The following is a 23,709-nucleotide window of genomic DNA, read 5'->3' on the forward strand; positions in this document are numbered from 1 at the left end:
GTTCTCACTGGAATACTCTTAGAGTATTCAAAACATCATTCTTACGAGCTTCTCCTTTCTTTCAGAATGAATTTCCTTGTGATATTTATTCTAGGGGAATATGGGATTAGAAATTTAGTGTTCAAAGGAAATGTACAGGTCTTTTAGTTCAACCCCCTCAATTTACAGATCAGAAAATGGAGCCTACAAATCTTTTAACTTTTTGAAAAAAAATTTTTTTTTAATTTAGGATGCTGGTACAACTATGACTAACTTCCTTCTGTCACAAATTTTACAGATTAATGGTCACTTTGTTATAATGTTCTCAATGTTACCCCCAATCTCACATCATCCAGTTTCTCCTTGATTGTAAGCTTCACATCCAGAACAGTTATTTCCCTCATTTTTTCTCCAACTTTCAAAAGATGCAATTATCATTGAGGTGAGCTAAATAACTATTAGTTGCAAAACTGTTTCTACTATTACTATTTATTAGTTTTAACTATTAGTTGCACTATTTTTAGGAGAAAAATCAGATCGGCAAATGTACAGCTTATTGAAGTTTTTTAATCCCTGCTATATCATGCCTTTGTGCTAGGCTTGTGATCTATTGCTCAATTTTTTTATAGAGAAGAGGACATAGACAAGATATTTTATACATTTCAGTGACCATATCACCTCTCCTTATGTCTATTTATCTTAATCCAATACTCTTTTAAAATGCTTTGTCCTCTATACCACAATTTCTTGGTTTTGTCTTTTTACTATAATTTAATATGCACCAGCATTTTACATCTTCCTCTTTTCCCTTTTCTGTTTCTTTGGAATATATTACCATCCCAGAGCTATATTCCAGTTCCTGTCCAACAAAATATCATTAATAGCTGTACAATGAAATTTGTCTTCTTGAATTAGAGACTATAAATTATTTGTTATTCAGACTGTATGTTTGTTTATAGGCATCTGACATTCGTTTTATTATTAACTCTTTCATTAAATTTAATTTCCTCTTAATTTCTATCTGCTATTCTTCTTACATTGTATCTATTCCTTTTAATTTGTTTTTTCCTCCCTTTTTCCTTGTAGCTTATTGCCCTCCCCCTTCCCCTTTGTTTTTACATTTTGACGACTCCAGGCAAGTGCATTTTTTTTTCGGACCAGCCCTTATTGCACTCTGTCCTTGGTCAAGAGCCAATAATTCTTTTTTTGGTTGTTGTTAGCAGTGGTTCAAAATTCTAAATAGTTTTTGTCACCATCATTATAACTAGCCTTTTACTTTCTATTCCTTTCTTCCTATTCTAATATCTAAGTTTTTACTCATAACAGTAGTGAAATCACTAAGATGATCTTTTCTTGCTCAAGATTTCATTATCCATAGCAATATTTTCTAGATTCTTTTTGGGAGTATCATTTTTGCCCACCCAATGTGAATAGGAGTTTGACAAGTTTTGGATGGTTCTCCAACATATCCTAGATGCAACTGATACCTTAACAAGATCATAGACCTCTCTGTTACTTTTGTCAACTCAATAGTGTCTCAAAACTACTCAACAGGAAATAACTAAACATAACTATTTATCTCTTCCTCCTCTTATACTTATCAGATCATCCCTTTCTTGATATTATCTGTCACATCATCATTCCTTAGAGTATAATCAGCTACTTCCTTTTTTAGGGTATGTAGCTATTTCCTTTTAGAAGAGGAGATATCTATCACTTTATTTCCCAAAGCTTAATGATCTTTCTTCTCCCCATTATCTTTATGTAATATCCTTCTACCTGGCAACCTCCTGACACACACATTCTTATTTTTTGTCTTTAATATTGAAACTCCTTTTTATGATCATATGATCCTGTATGTAACTTTTAATACAACTTAACTGTTCTTCTTTGTATTTAAAAACCAACATATTGCTAACCTTTTATTTGATCTCTTAATGAATTCAAATATTTATCAGAGACTAGTTCTTTATCACTATTCAAGTGAAATATAAAGGTTCTTGCCTTTTACTGAGCAGCATCACTGATGTTTCTGCTTTCCTTCACATAGATGCCCCATCCTCTTGAATACATTTTGTTAACTGAAACTTTATATCATAAACTTTGTCAAATTATTGATGACTTTCTTCTGGGTAAGATTTTTTTTCTTTTGACATTTGAAAATTGAATAACAGTATTGCCTACTTCATTTGGGTATATATCAAGGAGAATAGGCATTTGAACTAAGGGATTCATCAAATTAAAAATGGATATAGTTGATCAATTTTACTTTGTTGCCATTTATACCTAACAAAATAAATATATAAATAAAATTACTGTGATATGGGGAAGACCACATGAAATCATAGACCCTTAGCGTTAATCTTTCAATATAGTACAGGAATCCCTTCTATAATATCTTGTCAGATAGTTAAACATCCATGGCACAAAAACTTTTTTAAGATAAGGCTCTTCCACCACTGGATAACTTTAATGGTAGAAAAGTTTTTCCTTGTGTTGAATTGAAATTGATCTCCCTGCCACTTTCATGTAGTTCTCATAGCCAGATTGAAACAATATTCAGTAATGCTCTAAATAAGTTACTATATCCTCTTCTCCTTAAAGCTCCTAAATGTTCTCTTCTTCACGATAAAAATCCCCAGTTCCTTTAGCTATTCCATATATGACTAGTTTCTTAGAATCCTAATTGTGATTACTTTCCAAATTACTTTACCAGTGTTCTATTAAAAAGATGGCCCACAAAACAGGACACATTCCATATGTGAGAATAATTTTATTCAAAATATCTATGTCTCTATTAGCCTTAATAATGGCCACATAACACTGTTTGTTCATATTAACTATACAGTTAACTGAAACACGCAAATATTTTTCACATGAATAGGTATTAAGTTAGCTTTTCACCATCATGTAATTGTACACTAATACAATGCTAAGTATAGTTGTTGCTAAGTAATTGCTCCATAGATTTTGTCCTTTTTCCTTTGGCCTCCATTTTTCAACTTCTTTGCTTTCCTCCATTTTTCCACAGCTTAAGTCCTTTTCTCACTCCATATCTCCTTTCTTCTCTGACTTTTACTTCTATTCTCCACCTCAGGACTTTCTACATATTTCCTTGCAGAGCAACTTAATGAAGATCGGAAAAGATTAGAAATTTTTTTAAAATGAAGGCTGTTTTTACAAACATTTAATTTTTTAAAAAATGCTGGAAGGTTGTTTCTTTTAAATTTAACTTATTTTTATGTTTTATTTTATTATTTTTGTTTTATTTGCACTGTTTGTTAATTTGCTTTTAAAGTCATTCCTCCATAGTGCTGTTTTTTTTTTCTGATTCCTCTATGCTTTCTATTTCATTTATGATACCATTTATTTTATTTTTTTTAATTTTAATATCTTTTTATTGATAGAACGCATGCCAGGGTAATTTTTTACAGCATTATCCCTTGCATTCATTTCTGTTCTGATTTTTCCCCTCCCTCCCTTCACCCTTTCCCCCAGATGGCAAGCAGTCCTTTACATGTTGAATAGGTTACAGTATATCCTGGATATAATATATTTGTGCAGAACCGGACAGTTTTCTTGTTGTACAGGGAGAATTGAATTCAGAAGGTATAAATAACCCGGGAAGAAAAACAAAAATGCAAGTAGTTTATATTCATTTCCCAGTGTTCTTTCTCTGGGTGTAGCTGCTTCTGTCCATCTTTGATTAATTAAGGCTCTCTTTATCGAAGAGATCCACTTCCATCAGAATACATCCTCAAACAGTATGGTTGTTGAGGTATATAATGATCTCCTGGTTCTGCTCATTTCACTCAGCATCAGTTCATGTAAGTCTCGCCAGTCCTCTCTGTATTCATCCTGCTGGTCATTCCTTACAGAACAATAATAATATTCCATAACATTCATATACCACAATTTACTTAACCATTCTCCAATTGATGGACATCCTTTCATTTTTCAGCTTCTAGCCACTACAAACAGGGCTGCCACAAACATTTTGGCACATATAGGTCCCTTTCCTTTCTTTAGTATCTCTTTGGGGTATAAGCCCAGTAGAAACACTGCTGGATCAAAGGGTATGCACAGTTTGATAACTTTTTGAGCATAGTTCCAAATTGCTCTCCAGAATGGCTGGATGTGTTCACAATTCCACCAACAATGTATCAGTGTCCCTGTTTTCCCACATCCCCTCCAACATTCCCCATTATTTTTCCCTGTCATTCTAGCCAATCTGACAGGTGTGTAGTGGTATCTCAGAGTTGTCTTAATTTGCATTTCTCTGATTAATAATGATTTGGAGCATATTTTCATATGTCTATAAATAGTTTCAATTTCTTCGTCTGAGAATTGTCTGTTCCTATCCTTTGACCATTTATCAATTGGAGAATGGTTTGATTTCTTATAAATTAGAGTCAATTCTCTATATAGTTTGGAAATGAGGCCTTTATCAGAACCTTTGATTGTAAAAAATGTTTTCCCAGTTTATTGTTTCCCTTCTAATCTTGTTTGCATTTGTTTTGTTTGTACAAAAACTTTTCAATTTGATATAATCAAAATTTTCTATGTTGTGGTCAATAGCGATCTCTAGTTCTTCTTTGGTCATAAATTCTTCCCTCTTCCACAGGTCTGCGAGGTAAACTATCCTATGCTCTTCCAATTTATTTATCATATGATACCATTTAAAAACTCATTTTAAAATCTAGCATTATTGTTGGTGGAGTTGTGAATGAATCCAACCATTCTTGAGAGCAATCTGGAATTACGCCCAAAAAGTTATCAAATTGTGCATACCCTTTGATCCAGGAATGTTTCTATTTGGCTTATATCCCAAAGAAATACTAAAGAAGGGAAAGGGACCTGTATGTGCTAAAATGTTTGTAGCAGCCCTGTTTGTAATGGCTAGAAACTGGAAAATTAATGGATGCCCATCAATTGGAGAATGGCTGGGTAAATTGTGGTATATGAATGTTATGGAATATTATTGTTCTGTAAGAAATGACCTGCAGGATGAATACAGAGAGGACTGGCGAGACTTACATGTACTGATGCTAAGTGAAATGAGCAGAACCAGGAGATCATTATACATTTCGACAACGATATTGTATGAGGACATATTTTGATGGAAGTGGATTTCTTTGACAAAGAGACCTAACTGAGTTTCAATTGATAAATGATGGACAGAAGCAGCTACACCCAAAGAAAGAACACTGGGAAACGAATGTGAACTATCTGCATTTTTGTCTTTCTTCCCGGGTTATTTATACCTTCTGAATCCAATTCTCCCTGTGCAACAAGAGAACTGTTCGGTTCTGCAAACATATATTGTATCTAGGATATGCTGCAACATATCCAACATATATAGGACTGCTTGCCATCTAGGGGAGGGGATGGAGGGAGGGAGGGGAAAAATCAGAACAGAAATGAGTGCAAGGGATAATGTTGTAAAAAAATTACCCTGGCATGGATTCTGTCAATATAAAGTAATTATTAAATAAAAATTAAAAAAAGAAGAAGAAAAAAAATAAAATCTAGCATTATTTCTTCAAGAATTCTAATTGATCTTGTGGGCAAGTTTTCTTTTTCTCTGATACATTGCTTTAGGTATTTTAGAATTATTCTCTTCTGGATTTGTGTCTTGGGCACCCTGACTTCAAAATATCTCTTTATCATTTTTTGCTTACTCAAACTAATTTTCTTTTGTGGTTTATGATCATTTTGGAAGAAAAAAACTTGATAGTGTAAAATATTAATATTTATATTCGTCTGTAAAAAAAAATCTTGTATTGGAAAGATGACTAACTTCTTAGATTGCAATTTCCTTCTTAGCTTGTTATCGGAGTGTTTGTGGGGAGAATGGGTCTATATATCTCTTCCTATTCCTTTGCCATCTTGACTGCATTTTCTATTTCATAGACTTTAGAGATGCCTCTGAATTGTTTTATTAAGTACTCTATATGTTTAGTGATTGTATTTTTGTATCATTGCAAACCTTTCTAAAAAAGTAGGAATAGATCCAGCATTTTGCCCATTTTCTTCTTCTATATCTAATGTATTAGATACTAATGGCTTCCATTTATTATGGCTTTTTACTCTTTGTGTTCACAGCAACAGTGGGGGGGGTTACATATTTTTAAAGGTCATTATTTCCATTTTTAAAAATCAATGAGAAAATTAAGGCTCAGAGAGGGATTAAATGATTTGCCTATAATCACTGCAACTTGAAAAGTGTCAATGCTAGGATTCAAATGTAAGGCTTTTGACTAACCTCATCTACAAGTGTGACTATATTTCCTAGGCCAAATAAAAGTCACCATGAAACAAAGTGCTGTTAAGTCACTCTAAATGACACTTTCCTGACAGTTTTAAGAGCATTTTATATTACTTTGAAAAGCCAGACAAATAATTACAAGGTCTTTAGCACAGATTTTTAAAAAAGAACTTCAAAACAGCTTTCACAAAATTGCTCAGACAGGCATAAGCCTATATCCTGACTCTGCATGTGCCATTAACTTTATGTGTAAAAAGTAGGCAAGAATCGTAATATATTACTTAGCTAACATTGAGTGAGTAGTGATATTCAAAAGAAGGGAAAGGTGGATCTTTTATGTTTGTGGCATATATTTGCAACTGTAACGTAAGCTCCTTAATAAGAGGGACCTAACTTTGTTTTCCTAATATTATCCTCCTAGAACTTCTATAATGTCTTCCATATTGTAAGCTCTTGGTCAATGTTGGTTCCATTTGTTCTATTCACTGGAATGCTTATCTACTTTGTACAAAAATATGAGTTGTGACTGAAATAATGACTGATTCTTTTTTATGGCTTGTGTAGTCCATCTTATTACTTTGTAGTCACCATAGTAACAGTTTAAGATGAGAGGATCTTAGAGTTGGACGTGACTAATGTTAGCTTTGGTCTTAAGTTTGGATTCTCTAGGAACAAAAACCCACAAATAATGCAAACCTCTTTTTTTTTTTAGAGGAATAAACAAAAATGGCATCCTGTATTTAATCAGTTCTCAAACTATTTCATGACTGAGTAAATATCTAATGAACATTAAGCCTTTGAAAATTCCTGTAATACAGCTCTGTCTGATTGGGCAGGTGCACCCCAGTCTAGAAAACTACTTTAATATTCTAATTCAATCCTCAATAATTACTGGAATGGGGATGAGAGGGAGACTCAATTCTGGGAATTCAGAGAGATGCCAGAATCCACCTATATTCTAAGGGCCACTGCTTTGAATAGACTGGAACTATTCTAACTTTTTTCTCTAGGAGAGGATAGAAAAATAATGAAAATTTTGCATTGGCATTTGCTACAGTGTTTTAACACAGAACTTTTTCATTTAAAATAGATTCCATAAATTAGGTATTCCTTCCCTACTATACAGCATTCTCCCGCTCAACTTTCCTGGAATTCTATTAAGTGCTCCAATATTATGATGACACCTAGTTATCTAATTGCCACTTTACCTTATCTCCAGGATGAAAGTGATATTGAGCCTTGACATTCTATCAGCTATTACTAAATTACCAATATGTTAGTCCCAGGTAAACTTTTTGGAAGTCACAGATCTTAGGTTTCCAAGGCAAATTGTTCCCTCCGATCAACACCTGCCAAATAATACATATTGAATTCTTTTTATGGTTATATATATATATATATATATATATATATATATATACACATACATACATACATACATACATACATACAGAGAGAGAGAAAATGAGAATGAAAAATCTAACATTGACCTGCAATTTTGCAAATGCTTCCTGACTGGATTTTTATGTCTCCTTTTCTTTTGCATTCAATCCATTCCTTCACACAGCTGCCCATAGTAATATTTCTAAAATAGAAATGATCATGGAATTTTTCTGCTCAAAGATTTCCAATGGCTCCTCATTATACCTATCCCATAAAGCTTTCTTATTTGTTAGAAATTTAAGAATCTCCACTGTATAATCATAATTCTGCTCTATTCTAATCTTATCTCATATTGCTTACCTTCACTTGTTCCATGTCCTGGTTAAATTAATCTACTCCCTTTCCCCATATGCTCTGTGCTTTCCCCTATCCACGATTTTGCTCCCATCATCCCCTACATCTCACTTTTTTGCTATTAAATGCCTACTTATACTTTAATCAACAAGGCAGTAAGCAAGCATCTTTCAAAGGCCAGTCACTTTAAATCAAATACTCTCTCCTTCATGAAACCCCTTTCCTACACCCTAGGACTTCACTTAGAATTTTATTTCCTACTTCTCTGATACACTTATTTAGTACTTTGTGTTATAATTACCTGCCTTGTTATCTTAATCTCCTGCTAGACAGTAAGCCCTAGTAAGGTAAGGTTCTTATCTAAACTTTAACTCTCTCTTAGTAGAGTCCTTTCTATCTACATGGCAATTCAATATTTATTGAATGTTAAATCAATGAATGGAAGAAGTGACCAGCAGAGAAACAGAAAATTGCACATGTAATCAAGGTCATTGTTAAGATTGATTTACCACTTACCTAGGGGCTTCTTACCTTAGAATTCTGAAAATTAATGTGAAGGAAAATCTTACTTATCATTAGATTCACCTGAACAGTCAGATTTCTTTAAGAAAGAATCATTCCTCCAAATAATAATGTCTCTTCACTTATGAAAACAATCTCCATTTTCAGCAGATTTGCGTTTTCAATTTTGATCATTTGCTCATAACTTTTCAGATGAGGGGTGGGTGTCAAAAGATAATCCAATCAAGAGTGGTCGTTTTATGTATTTTTGTCATATAAGGGAACAGCAGAATCCCACTATTTTAGGCCAATCCTTTGTAGGGATTCTGCTTTAAGTGCTATTGAAATAGAAACTTCTCAGTGTTGTAGTGTTTGAAGTTTGGTAAAGGTGCATATTTGCCCAGAGTTAGTAGAGTATGAGCAGTTGCCTCCATCTTGAATAGTGATCCCTGCTTCAGTTTTTTGTTTTTATTTTGTTTTTTGGGGGGGACCTGCATTAAACAATTCTAAAAATAGTTACTTCCAAGAAGTTTCTATATTCAATGTATTCATCTTCTTTTAGAGATATGTCTATTCTAGCCAAGAAACGATGGCTTAGAAGAGTACATATTTGCTAAATGGTAGTAAATTTAAGATATAAAAGGAGCACCTCTGAATAAGGGAATATGGAACTAAGTTAATTAAATGAATAGATTGAGTAGAGTCCCAGGTTAAGTCAAAGAAGCATGGGGGTGAAGAGAAGATCAGGAAGGGAGAAGGGGCCCCAAAAAGTAGGGTTTTTTGGGGAAAGGTAATAAAGAGTATGGGGGAATGTTATGACCCATCCCTCACCTTTTTTCTGTTTGCTTTATTCCACCTTCTATTACTGTTACAGGTCCCTTCAAATGAGTTTTTCTTTCCTTGTCTCTCCCTATTATTGTTTTTCCTGGCCACAATCCCTTCCCAACAATCAGTAGACTAAATACAGCTGTGATCCAGCTCACTCTTTCCCCACCTCACAACCTCCACAGCACAAGTTTCCCACCTTAATAGCCCACTTCCCCTAAGTGGTAAAAAGCAGCCCCACTGCTATTCCTTCTCAAAATTGCTTTCTGGTTATAATGCTTCTTGTGCTAGAAGAAGGAAAGGTCTAAAGCTGAGAGCTTTCATTTATCCTTTTTCTTTAACTTAAGGGATAGAGTAGGCCTGGGAGGCAGTTTCAGTGAGGAAACTCAGTAATGTTCCCCTATCACAGCTGTGCCTGGTTAGCTATAACCTTGATTTGCCTTCTGCTCACTGATGTCAGACTTCCATATATTTTGAGAGTAAATAAGCTCCATCTGTAGTGCATGAGAAGAATGAATGCTATGTATTTTTTTAAATGCAAAGTTCGGATGAAATTTCTGTCATATGTCAAAGGAACAGAAAAAAAAAATTGGTAATCGTTCATCTTAGTTCGCTTTACATGAGAAAGAATATAATTGTCAGACCCAGTCAGATCACAGTAATGCAATTGAACATTATAGAATGATTTGAAAGAAAGTATAGCCATCCCATTTGGTGTCAACCTCCAAAGAATAGGGCCTGGTTTAGAACAAAAATAGTTTTAAAAAACATATTAAAATACTTCTTACATTACTTTATTCATAAAGATTATGCAAGACAATTTTTTTTAAAGTCTCTGATATTTGGAACACATTATATAGTATAATGATATCAATTTGGTATTCTTTACAATTTGATAGTACTGTATCTATTTTTGTGCTTTTAGTAATGTATGCAGTGTTGAAAGCGTTGCATAAAATAAAAATGTGAAATTGTAGTCCACATTTTTTCATATCAAATGGAATTTGAGCAAGTAATTTGCTGCAGAATGCTAACTTTTTAGCCATTTCAAAACAAATTTAAAAATAAATGTTCTTTGTCTTTTGAAAGCTTTTTTTTTTTTTTTGGCTCATAAACTATCTGGTTGAATGAAAGCACATAATGAGTAATTTTGATGAGATAGATCTGAGGCAGCAGGACAAGGATAAAAGTGTAACTCTAGGTATTCTAGGTGTAACTTTAATAGCATCTCTCACATGCTATCATTAAATATGTATATATACATATATAATACATTTATATGTCAGTTAATGAAAAAGGCTTTAAAGATCTACTATACTAAAGCATTGTCAGTGGGTCCTTGTCCCATGTTTTGAGAATAATTGCCCCAGCTTTGTTTTCACATTGCCTTTCAATTAATTTCCAAGTTTTCTTTTAACATATATGAATTTCTACTGGCTCATTTTTCTATTATGACACCTTACCTTAATTACTGTTGTCTCTTACGTTTAAAAAAATAAAGAACACTCCATTGAATGTGTGATTTCATCAAATGGGGAGTTTCCTGCAAAGATGTAATCTATCTACTTTTGTTCATCCCATGCAACTCTTGTCCATGGCTTCCCAGAGTTTTGACTCAGGGTCCACTCAACATTCTGGAATTTTATTCCGGTACTATCAAGTACCAATGGAGCATTCTGGCCATTCTTCATTCTTAGCATAAGATTAACTTATCTTCTCTTTCAGTCATACAGAACCTTTGATATGGCATCTTTTATTTCAATTCTTTCAAGTTTGTCAGATATACACTATAGCTTGCTTGCACTCGCTGCACCCTTCCATTGCCCTCTTTGAGACAGTCATTCTTAGTTCTGAGGAAGCAATGCTGTTTTAGTTTTCAATGACATGCTGCAAATGGCATGCAACAGCAAAATGTTGGTATTGAAAAGATGGGCAACCAAGAGATGTAGTAGTTAGAGTTCTTGACCTGGAGTCAGGAAAACTTGTCTCCCTGTGTTCAAATCTGACCTCAGATACTTATTAGCTGTGTGATCCCAAGCAACTCACTTACCTTGCTTGCCTCAATTTTCTCATCTGTAAATTAAAATACATATTGAAATATGAACTATAGATGTGTTCTCCAAGAACCATTTGGTCTTTCTTGTGTGAATGGAAAAGCTGAACTCCTTTGAGTTATTACACATTTCTTCCTGAAGATTCTGCAATGCCATGGGGTTTGATGTAATCAGTACAATGTCCTTTGCCAACAGAAACAGCTGCAGGATCTTGTCATCCATTGGGAGTCCCTCCTTGTACTAGTTTCTTTACTGAATCTCCTCTATCCCAGGAGCAAATACCTTACATATCCCTGTTCATACATTTTGTGTGCATACACACATTCACATATACATATCATTTTGCTGTAAAAGAACTACTGTAAGTAGCATTTTATTCTGCCAAATTAATGCCTTTTTGTAATCATCAAGAAAAAGGCACAATTGTAATTTTATATTCTATACTTCTTTCAGCCAGTCTCAAATTGGCAATGATGTGGTTCATGGTTGAACATCATTTGGGAAAGCTTTATTATTCCTTACCAATACTTTCATCAGAGATCTTAAATAATGTTTAGAATAACCCTCATAAAGATTTTGTATAGCTAGAACCATAGGCATATTGGCTAAAAGTTTATATTTTATTAGTCATTTGGAGGAATTAATAAAATATAAGATTTTTCCCACACTATTGATATCTTTTTTTCCCTTTTTTAGATATCTTGATTTAATTCCTCAGTATCCTCAAAATTGTATCACTTCCATTATGATCTTTTGTCTTTATATTTCATACAGCTGGGATGCTTTCTCCATTTTGTCCATAGTTGTATTAAGGCAGACCTTATTAAAATTGGCCTTGGTTAATTTAGTTTTGATTAAATGAGGGGTTCTTAGAATATCAAAAGTTAGCAAAAAGGTTGTCTTAGTCATAGTATAGAAAAAAAGATTTAACAAAGATACTCCAATGCTTAATTTGAATAGACTGGTTCTTAGATGCTCTATTCCTTCCTACCTGTCTCTACATGGAAATGCATCTGACATCATTCTATCTTAGCTTAGTAGCCAAATTAGAAAGTCCTTGGACCCCATGTGAGTGGGACTTTTTATAACAATTGGGTGACTGGAAGCTACGTCAGTATCTGGGCCATGTTCATAGGTTACCAGAAAGCTGAAGTAAGGAAGTTTGCAATTTGAGGCTTGGCTTCAAACCAAGGATTTCTCAGAGAGAGATTTGTGGTATTTTAGCAAAAGACTACCACAACCCAAGTTTTGTGAGGTTTGGGGGGAGATCTTGATAGGCTGTCTTCCAATCACACACTGTTATTTCTGGGGACCATGTGGTTTTATCTTTAATTGCTTCTTTTTTTTAAAAAAATGAGATGATATTGTTCCTAGTCATCCATTACCCTTTCTTTTACAAAGGATAAAACTATTTCTTCTCTTCTTATCACCAAGCAGTACCTGAGTTCTATCTTTCTATTTACTTGAAACTTCTTCCCTTCTTAAGGTTTCATTTATAGCAAGATTACCAAGATTAATATGATTTTGCTTATTCAACAATATATCTACTTGTAATATACTGAATAGACAACTCATTTTTCTAAACTAATGATTAAATCAGTCTTTTTTGGTGATCTAAGAACTATGATCTTAGGACAGTTTATCCCATCTGTCACATTATTACAGGAATGGAAGGGGGCTGCACAGGATTGAAGGCCATTTTTTTCCCCCCGAATATTGCCAAGGTCATTAAAATGTAACCATCAAGTGGACAACTTTTTACTGGTTTACTACTCCATGAATAGCTAGGTGGGCCCTTGGAAAACAGAGGCAGCCTTTTTCCTGAGTTCAGCACTTGAAGACCTGTAAGAGTTAATAGTCTACAGGCATAACCTTCAAGAAACCTGGGTCACCACAGGCAGGCATCACAATTGAACTTTAGTAGAGATAATTTTTGAAAATTATTTTCATATGCAAAATGAGCTTTCTCTTTTAATAAAGAAAAACAGTTAAGAAAAACCAAGCAAAATATTCTTATCATTCTTCAACCTTAGTCTCCTACCTCTCTGCTTAAGAGAAGGGTTTGTATTTCATTGTTTTTTTTTTTTCAGACCCAAACATAGTCAATTTTAATTTCTCAACATTCAATTGAGTGAGAGCTCTATTCATTTATATTGTTATATGTATGTCATTCTCCTGGTTTTCCTTACTTTATATTAGTCCATACAAATCTTATCCCATTCTTCTGAATTAACTCACATTCCTCATTTATTAAGGTACAATAGTTGTACATTAAATTAATATGCCACTATTTGTTCAGCCATTTCTTCAATCAGTAAGCACCACTTGCTTCCTTCCTTTTTTCCTTCCTCCCTGTCTTCCTCCCTTCCTTCCTTCCTTTCCTTGCTTTCTTCCTTCCCTCCCTCTCTTCCTTCATTTCTTCCCTCCCTCCCTCCTTCTTTCCTTTCCTTCCTTCCTTCCTTCCTTCCTTCCTTCCTTCCTTCCTTCCTTTCTTTCTTCCTTCCTTCTTTCTCTCCCTCCCTCCTTCCCTTCCCTCTCTTCCTTTCTCCCTCCCTCTTTTCCTTTCTCCCTCCCTCCTTTCCTTTCTCTCTTCCTCCTTCCTTCCTTTCCTTCCTTCCTTTCTTCCTTCCCTCTTTCTCTCCCTCCCTCTTTCCCTTCCCTCCCTTTCTTCCCTTCCCTCCCTTCCTTTCTCTCTCCCTCCTTTCCTTTCTCTCTCCCTCCTTTCCTTTCTCCCTCCCTCCTTTCCTTCCTTCCTTCCTTATTTTTTCTTCCTTTCTTTCTTCCTTCCTTCCTCCCTCTTGAGCTGACTGTTCTTTACATATTCAAAATAAATTTATTATCTTTCTCACTGAATTTTGCTCCAGATCCAAATTTCCCTATTATTGATAAGGACATCAGCATCCCTTTGGTTACTAAAATATGCAATCTTGTTGTCATCATTGATTCCTCATTGTCATCTCATATATTAAATCAGTTGCTCATGATCCTTCTCTCCACTTATACAGCTATCATTTAAGCTGAGTCTTTATCATCTCTTATCTGGTTGCAATAGTGTCCTATTTGATTTTTCCTGCCTCTACTCTCTTCTTCACACCATCCTCCACACAATGGCAAAAATGATTTTTGAAAAGTGCAAGTTTAACTATGTCACTCCTGTACTCAGTAAATCCAATGACTCCTTATCCACTTCTAATATTAAATGTAAACTCTTGTATTTGGCATTCAAAGGTTTTCATATTCTGGCCTTTCCTGTCATATTATTAGAATGTAAAACACTAAAAAGAACTGCTTCATTTATATCTTTTTGTCATCAGAATTTGTCATCATAATTAACATATAGTAAGCATTAATTGATTAATGAACCTATGGTAGGATTAATGGATATTTTAAAATGTGATAGAATTTATGATGAATCCATTTCAACCAGTAGTATTATTTACCTCTTTCGTCCTCATTCCCCAACCCCCCCCTCGCCCCACATACATACACAGTGGATAGTTATGATGACTGCGTTTAGCACCCAGAGTATATTAAAATCAGCCGGAGTCAGGATAAGGGAAAATCCTTGATCTTTATTCTTTGTTGAGGTGAAGGGGAATGGCGATAGGAAGTGAGAGCAATGGCAACAGGAATTCGGCCAGCAGTCTCTCTGGCTCTCATACTCCACCCACCAAATCCTCTATGCAATCTCCTATACAACACATCAAACTTGCATAGAGAGTGGGCGGGGCCATTCTTTCTCAAGCTATCTTAATATTATACTCTATATTAATATAGTAATTAATATTTAATATTACTTATTAATTGATTACTAAAATTAGCCATCAATATCATTCTATATTAACAGAGCATTGACCAATCGCTAATTAGCCTCAAGTATTCGGGACCTCGGTGCAACGACTCAAGAGCTTCAGCCCATTACAGATAGTTCTTTCTTTTTTTTGAAATTGCATTAAAATCTCTTTGTGTTGTTTAGTTACTTGGGATATGTTTTAAAGCTATTTGATTCCTTTAAATTCTAATATTTGCTGTCATAAAACCATGTTCACTTTAAATTTAGCAACTTGATTTCTCTGGTCAAAATAGTTATATGTTCATAACTTTTGTGAATCTTTAAAAACATTGTTTGTAATTTTTATAGTCTATTTCATTTCATCAATTTCTCTCTTAATATTCAAAGTTCCTTTTGTGTTTCTTTTGGATTTGTTAATTTCCCAGTTTTCTAATTTAAAAAATATATACCATGATAAATTAATCTAATCTTTTTTGTATTTTATTAATGTGTGTTTTCAAAAATATAATTTTTATTCTGGGTACTTTTTAGCTTAATCCTTACAATTTTTGTTATTTTCTTGTTATCATTCTCTTTTTATAATTATTGATTCTATAAATTTGGTCTTTGATTCACCCCTTATTCTGAATCTTATTACATAGTTTTCATTTAAGTCTTTTTTTCTGTACTGTGTACTAGCAAAATTTTATTGCATTATTGCCCAAAATGTTTACTATTTATATTTATTTAGAATTTCTCTATGATCGTAGCACATAGTATTTTTCTAATGTATCTTGTGATGTTGAGAAATATGTCTATTCTTTCATCTTCCCATTCAGAAATCACCCTAAGTCTTTCAAATCTAACTTCTCCACTGAGAAGGCAGCATGGCATAGTTGATATTAAGCCAGCCTTGGAGTCAGGATGACCTGGGTTCAAGTACCACTTCTGACACATACTGGCTTTGTGACTCTGGGCAAGCCACTTAAACTCTCTGTGATCCAGGTAATTTTCTAATACATTAAGTTGCAGAACAGTTGCTGGTCTGTATTAGCAAAGAGAGAGGCTTTCTTTATGTGAGGAGCCCCCCACAGTAATGAAATGATAGCTCAGGTTTCCCCCACATATGCAATTCTAACTTTTCCAAGTTTGTTAAGTACTATAGTTCCCTTTTTGTTTAGATTCATCTGATTATCAGAAAGGAAGAGTTTATTGTGTGACTTTACATGTCTTTTTTTTTTCAATTTTTTAATTGATCATCTTTTCTTAATGAATATAGATGCTATGCAATTTGATATTATTTAACAATAATATTGTTTTGTTTTACATAATATCTTTAATATGTTTATAGATATTGATCTTGTCAATTGTTATTTTTTTAATGTGTTTGATGAAATGATTGCAATTTCTACTTTTTCTGTACCACATGATCTAGAATTTTATTCCAGTTTCTCATTTTCATTTTGTATGTATCTATTTTTAGCTATGTTTCTTGCATGCAGCAAAATTTCAGGTTTATTTCCTTATCCAATCTGCTATTTTCTTTTATTTTATTGAGGAGAGTTTAATCTACTAAGGTTTATTAGGGTTGCGTTTTCCCCTATTTCTTTTGTAATGATTTTTCTTCTTCCTCTTTTACATGAGCACTTTGTCTCTCTGATTAATTTAAACAACTGTCTTGCCTTATGCTAGAAACATGAAATAATTTATTACATTGCTTAGCATTTTCCTCGGTATTTATAGTTTATTTTTCTTATGTTTTCTCTTGTTCATAGTGTTTTGGTATCTTGGTTGCTTACGTAAGTTGTTTTGGAGAAGTGACTCAAATGTGCCTATATATTTTGTTGAAGGTACATATTTTTCATTGATATTATTGGACTCATCTTTACACAATAAGCTATTATAGAGTGTATCTCAGTTTCATTGATTTTCTGGAGTATTATTCTTTTCTGTGATTTCAGGGAGATGCAAATTAGTCTTGGACTATTCAAATGGACTTTCACAGCTAAGGACTTTTATCTTGGATACTCAAAATTTGATCACCATTGAAATTCTGAAATTTAATCATGTGCATTGGAGTTCAGACTTTTTCTATCTTTGTATTCTTTTTTTCAAAACTTCTGAACAGTTTTCTTTCACTATTTCCTAGAGTATGTTGAAGGCATTTTTTTGGGGGGAGTGGGGAAATATTAGTGCTTGGAGACTTACATTTCTTAAATTATTTTTATACAACTTATCCTCAATGACATCCCTTTTATGAGTTCTCTCAGAATTGTTTTTGCTTCACTTCTGTAAAATTTTCATCCCTTTCTGCACTTTTGAGTTCCAAATTTACACTTCAATTTTTTTCAGTTTCTATTCTTTTGGAGGAATGTACTATTATGTATTATATGTTACTTTCTCTGTTGTTTCTGATTTATTTCTTCTTTTTTCTGACCTATATTCCAAAGTATTTCTTTTAATTTGTTCTTTTTTCAAACCATTTTGAAATATTTTGCTATCCTATCACATCTGGGAAATCTATAAAATTTATTGTCTTGCTTTCTCTTCTTTGGGGATTATATAATTCACTTTTAATGCATAACATATTTGTTTTATTATGGCCTTTTCTGGAATGCTTGTTCATTTTCCCCTTTTCCTTATGAGCCTTATTTTTTTTTTATTTATCTATACAGGAACTGGGTATATTATAGCAAATATGCTTTCTTGACCTTTTTGTGTATCATGGATCATCTTCTTTCTTCTGTTTCTCTCATTCTTTTTCTTCTTGAACCCACAAAAATATCATGCATGTTTATTCTTTACCTCAGCCAGTTAGCCTCAGCCTCCTTCAGCTGGGTGACCCTATGCCTAAATCTTTTAAAGAATTTTTTGTACTGAGAGCTCCTATATTGTACTGCTGATCATGGGAGATTTTCCCAACTTAATCTAGATAATTATAAGTAGCTCTAATTGGAAGGATTGAATGCAAACTTCAATGATATGTGTTTTCCCTGGAGTTAGTATTTATTTCTCCTGTGTAACTTATAACTGCTATATGTCAAAGTAGATATTCTTCATTACATAATGTAACAAAAAACACTCATTACCCAATGAGTAGCATTATGATAGTATAGGACAGTAGAATAGGTCAGTTTAATATCAGACCTCAAAGAATTTGTGTTTTACTGGCATAACTTTCAAGAAGCCAGAGTGACTTCTATGTCATAAGGGGAATGTAATAGAGCTTTACTTTTGTATATAAACTATAACACCTCCAAATTATTTAGGTTTGGTAAAGATTATATCTACATATGCTCACATACTATTTTCTACAATTATGACCATCATTTTTGGTTGGAAGGAAGCAATTAAATAGTTGCTGCATTTTTGTATATTGTATAATTATCAATGAATATTAATTTTTAAGAATATTTATAGATACTATATAAATTGAAAATACATAAAATATAATGTATTTTAAGGAGAATTTACTAGTACTCCTTGCCACTAAATCATTAATTATACACACACACACACACACACACACACACACACACACACACACACATATATGTTAAAGAGAGCAAAAAAGAGATTTAAGCAGCATACTTTTTGATATAAAATTTAATTATGTCATAAAGTGCATGCATTTCTTATCACTTTGTTTTTTAATTATATGTTAAATGCCAGTACCATTTCATCATGAATAATAGCTCTTTTATCAATAGGATTTTTCAAATAAAGAATCACATAATTGAAACTGATATACTATGACACAGAATATTTTAAGAAAGCAAGAACTAAGATAATCAAGCACATAGAAATGTTTATTATAATTGTTATTTTACTGAATTCCTTTGTTAGACAGGTACTAAGAAATAAAAATATTTTTCCTCTCCATTTATTTTCATTAACTAAGAAATATATGTAAATAATTATCTTAATGATAAGATTGAATTGGAGTTGAATTTGGAAAAATAAAATGCTGAGTTTTGAGAGAAACTTTTAGAATTCTATCTCATGCATAACATGCCAACTTTTTCACACATTTTGTTCTCTAGGAAGAAAGTGCAATTTTTCCAGGTTCTTCATTCATTCGTTATTCAAGTTCTTATACCCACATTGAGGTGATCATGCAAACAATTTTTTTTTACATGTAAATTTTTACTCCACAGCATATTCTGTATTTGCTTAGAATAGCTTGATATAGATATTAAAGGAATGTCTTTGTTAGTTTGAACTCATAATTCAGAAGCTTTTATGCTTCATTTATCTGTTATAAAGGGAAGTAGAGACTGAAAAATACTTCAGAGATTTTACATATGATATTTTTGCATGTTGTTCAAAATCTTCTATTCAATTCTGTTTTATTAGAAATATGTCTCCTGTTTGTGCTTCATGGTGGCACAAAGTTAGTCTTAAATCCTGAAGGATTACACTAATACAAAAATAGCTTTGGTAGATTCTCTGGAAAGACATCAGATAGGGTCCTGGCAACATAATGCATCTATACACTTAATTTCAGGAACCAATTTATGGATAACAAACGTCATCACCACAAAGCTAGCCACTAAGTGGTAAATTCTTTGGCTATAACAACCTAAGAAATAAAGCCATAGAAATAATGATCCTTGATCCTTCTAATCATAAAGTAATGATGATAGAGAGTAGTTAAAAAGTATCAAGAGTACTATAACCAGTTTTAGACTACTTATAAAGGCTAACTTAATTGTAGGTATTTTAAATAAGATAGCTTTGTGATGAACAAATTAACATATCATTGGAATAACTGAATTTCAAATTTGATGTTGTCACAGTAAATGAAAACAGAAAGTAAGTTGCAACTAAATGAAACAATGGCTCATAAATCTTCTTTAACAGGGCAAAAAGAGATGAGGGACTTGGTTTCATCTGCACAAAAGCATAATGAAACATCATTTTATGGGATGCTTATCACCTCATGCACTGAGCTTATTGATTATAACAAAAAAGAATACACTAAAAATAATTGAACCTTATGTACCCAAGTACTGGAAAAGATTCTACAAATCAAGTGGATATATAGTCTGATACAGAGGAGAATGACAAAATGTTTTGATGGAAAATATGGCTTAGATTGAACCATAAGAACATAAGTTTAGAACTGAAAAGGACCATCAGTGCCTTGAAGAAAACCTTTGAATTCAAACCTTTCATTTTACAGATAAAAGACTTAAGAAAGATTAAGTGTCTTGTCCGGGATCACACAGCCAGCAAATGTCTGAGGTAGTATTTGAACTCAGGTCTTCATGACTTCAATTTTATTGACTAACACTATCCTAAATCTAACACATTATCCAAGTCACCCTTGTAAAGAAAGAAGCCAAATAATTTATAGATCATTCAGAAATCTGATTCATCTTCTTTCAGAAGAGAGTGAAAGATGTTGCCAAAGTCAAGCAACATCACAATAAGTAAAACTGACAGTATTGTAATGAACAGACAGTAACTGGTTACTATATGGGAATCCTCACATTCAGCATTTTGTGTGTAGTCATTTGACAACTTAAACCAAAGATGAAAATCAATATCTACTTAGAAGAAAGGATAAAAAGTGAGAAGTAAACACTGTGAACATTGAAGCAACTGCACGATGGTTCATTCAAATGATCCTTTGCTTAAAAATGGGAAATGGAAAAAGACAAAAATATTTATCTAGATTAGCATCATTTCTTGTATATACTTAACCAATGTAAGTAGTCATCAGAACAAATAGCAGAAAGAGGGAAATACAAAAACTACCTCAGTTAGCTAACACTTGATCATCCTGTCAAACATCTTCATAATCTTCTAGCATGCTAGCTTAATACATCACATAATACATCACATTCTTGTGAGTATTATGAATTAGTTTATATTCCAAAATGATATTGATATGTCATAAAATAACAAAAAGCAGCAGAAGCATAAATAAGTCTACAGAAACCTTGGAACTATGTTATTTCTATAATATTCTTGGTGAAACTGAATAAAAACTGAATGAAAAATGGAAATGCTTTTCATTGTAACTATAATATTGATATTAATATTGACAATAGAAACATCATGCTTAGACTCTAATATCTCTTAACATATATAAAAAGACTTAAATTTGTAGAACCAAGAAACTAATTATGACTAAACTAGACTAAATATAGAACTAGGAAATACATAATGGAAATAAAACAATATCAAAAGCACTGAGAGATTTTTTCTTAAAAGATAATCTCAAAGAAGTGAAGGTACCAAAAAAATAAAAATGTCATTGTTAAAATTACACCCAAAAAGTAATTGGAGTATTATTACACCATATTTCAACACTCATACAAAGGACTAAAAGGTTTAGGGAGTGTAAAATTCTGCTTTTTATTGTATATTGATTATATAAACAATGAATCAAACATATTAAGTGTTTATTGTATTCCAGGCACAAGGTTAAAATAGGGGATACCAAGGTAAAAATGAAACAGTTTTTGCACTTAAGGAATCTATTTTCTAATGGGAAAGACAATATGTATAAATAAAACTATGGCAAATACAAACAAAATCAATACAAAATAATTTTTGGAAGGAATTCCTAGAGCTCAGTTAGGAAAAACTTTTTGTAGACATGATGTTTGAACTGAGTCTTGAAGAAAGGCATCAGTGTGGAAATAGAATTATAGGCTTGGGGAACAGTCAGTGCAAAGCATAGAGATAGAAATGGGAAATGGGATGTCATGTAAGCAATAAAATGTGTGGAATAGAATAATATGTGAAATAATGTGTAAGAATATTGGAAATATAGGAAAGTGCCACATTAAATGACAGGAGAAATAGTTTAGAGTTGATCCTATAGGCAAGAGGGAGTCACTGGAGGTTTATTGAGTAGAAGAAGTAACATAATCAGGAAAATCATTTTAGCAGGTGATTGTAGATAGACTGGCTTGGAAAGAAACTTGAGGCAGGGAATCCCAAAAGGAAGCCACTGCTGTAATTTAGAAGAGAGGAATGAAGTGACCTGACTTTGAGTGGTAGTCATGCGAATAGAGACAATAGAGATTATGATTTGGAACTGATGGGATAAGTGGGATGTGTGAGAGTGAAGATTTGAAGGTGATATTGAAGTTGTGAACCTAGGTAACTGGAAAGATGGTAGTATGGTCCTTTCAGAAGTTCAGAAGAAGAATGGATTTAATGAGAAAGGCCATATTTTCTGGACATACTAAGTTTGAGATGCCTATGGGACACTGAGTTTGTGATGTCCAATGATGCTAGACTAAAGATTGGGAGAGAAACTAAGGCTGGATATATAGAATCTGGGAACTATCTGCAGAGTATTTGAATACCTGGAAGCTGATGAGGTCACCAAGTAAAAGTATACAGAGAAAAAAGGACCCAGAACAGAGCCTTAAGATATACTCAAAATAGCAAAATGCACTATTCCTACAAAGCATCTCTTGTCTATATATTATCTTGTGAACCCTTGATAAATGATAATGATAAATGATAAATGAAGCATAGAAATAATCTTATTCAATGACCCTTAGTTTTTTATAAAGCCAGATATAAAATAAGGGGATGAATGCTCACCCAGAGTCATGAGATGTTCTGAGTAAGGTTCTCAGTTTATGGTGATATTCTCTAATGTGCCCATTTGTGAGTTAATTTGTGATTCCTCAGAGAGATCTGTGATTACTTAAAAGAGATCAACCTACCATACAGATAAAGTATTTCAAATGAGATATTTGTAAAGCACATTAGCACAATGCCTGGCAATAAGCTCTTAATAAATAAACATGTGCTTCCTTCTCATGTTGAGAGCATAGATTTAGAACTAGAAGGGATCATAAGGATCTTTTTCAAAAGGATTCTTTTATTATACACATGAAGAACCTAGGACCCATAGAAGCAAAGTTAACTTGACCCAAGGTCACACTGAGCGAATAGCAAAAGTGGTATTTAAATAAAAGTCCTCAGACTCAAAATCCAGTGTTTTCTCCATTATGACATGTTGTTCCCTCTCCGTACCCCTAATTTGGGTAGTGTTTTTGTTGATTTAAAACATCGTATAAATGTAACCTATGGCTCATCTATGCCTCCCCATCCACAACCTATCTCATTTTCTCTCTTTGGCTCTTTATACCCTGATTTGGAGTTACTCCAGGAAATTTCTTAACATAACAATATGTGAGACTGGAGCTCAGTATAGAGAATAGAACTGGATACATAGAGATAATAGTTGTCTGACTAGTGAGAATAGGCAAGCAAAGGACTTACAGGAGACCACAAACAGATGTAGATAGAAAGTATTAGAAAATTCATAAACCTCATTATCCTCGTGCCCCAAATTATATTTTGGTACTGTTGTTTAAACAACTCTTCTCATTGGTCTTGAATTACTCCCAATCAGTCACTGTCATATTTGTTGCCAGAATATGATTTGTTTCTCAAAGTCATTAGTCCCCTTCACTGTTATCCTTTTGAAACTAGGGATAAATCTATCCCTAATGCTTGTAGTGCTGAAGATTTTCTTCTTTGATTAGAATGCTGTATTTTAGGATCAAGCGGTCTAGAACATGAAAATCCTCTTT

At 33.1% G+C, this 23,709-nt stretch overlaps 1 protein-coding gene across 8 annotated transcripts in view; it reads left to right on the plus strand.

Annotated features, from left to right (window-relative positions):
- RFX3 (regulatory factor X3) overlaps positions 1 to 23,709 on the plus strand; it is a 330,544-nt gene that overhangs the window by 101,698 nt on the left and 205,137 nt on the right. The gene's annotated exons all lie outside the window — the stretch shown is intronic.

Source organism: Antechinus flavipes, chromosome 1, assembly GCF_016432865.1.
Source record: "Antechinus flavipes isolate AdamAnt ecotype Samford, QLD, Australia chromosome 1, AdamAnt_v2, whole genome shotgun sequence".
Lineage (NCBI taxonomy): Eukaryota > Metazoa > Chordata > Mammalia > Dasyuromorphia > Dasyuridae > Antechinus > Antechinus flavipes.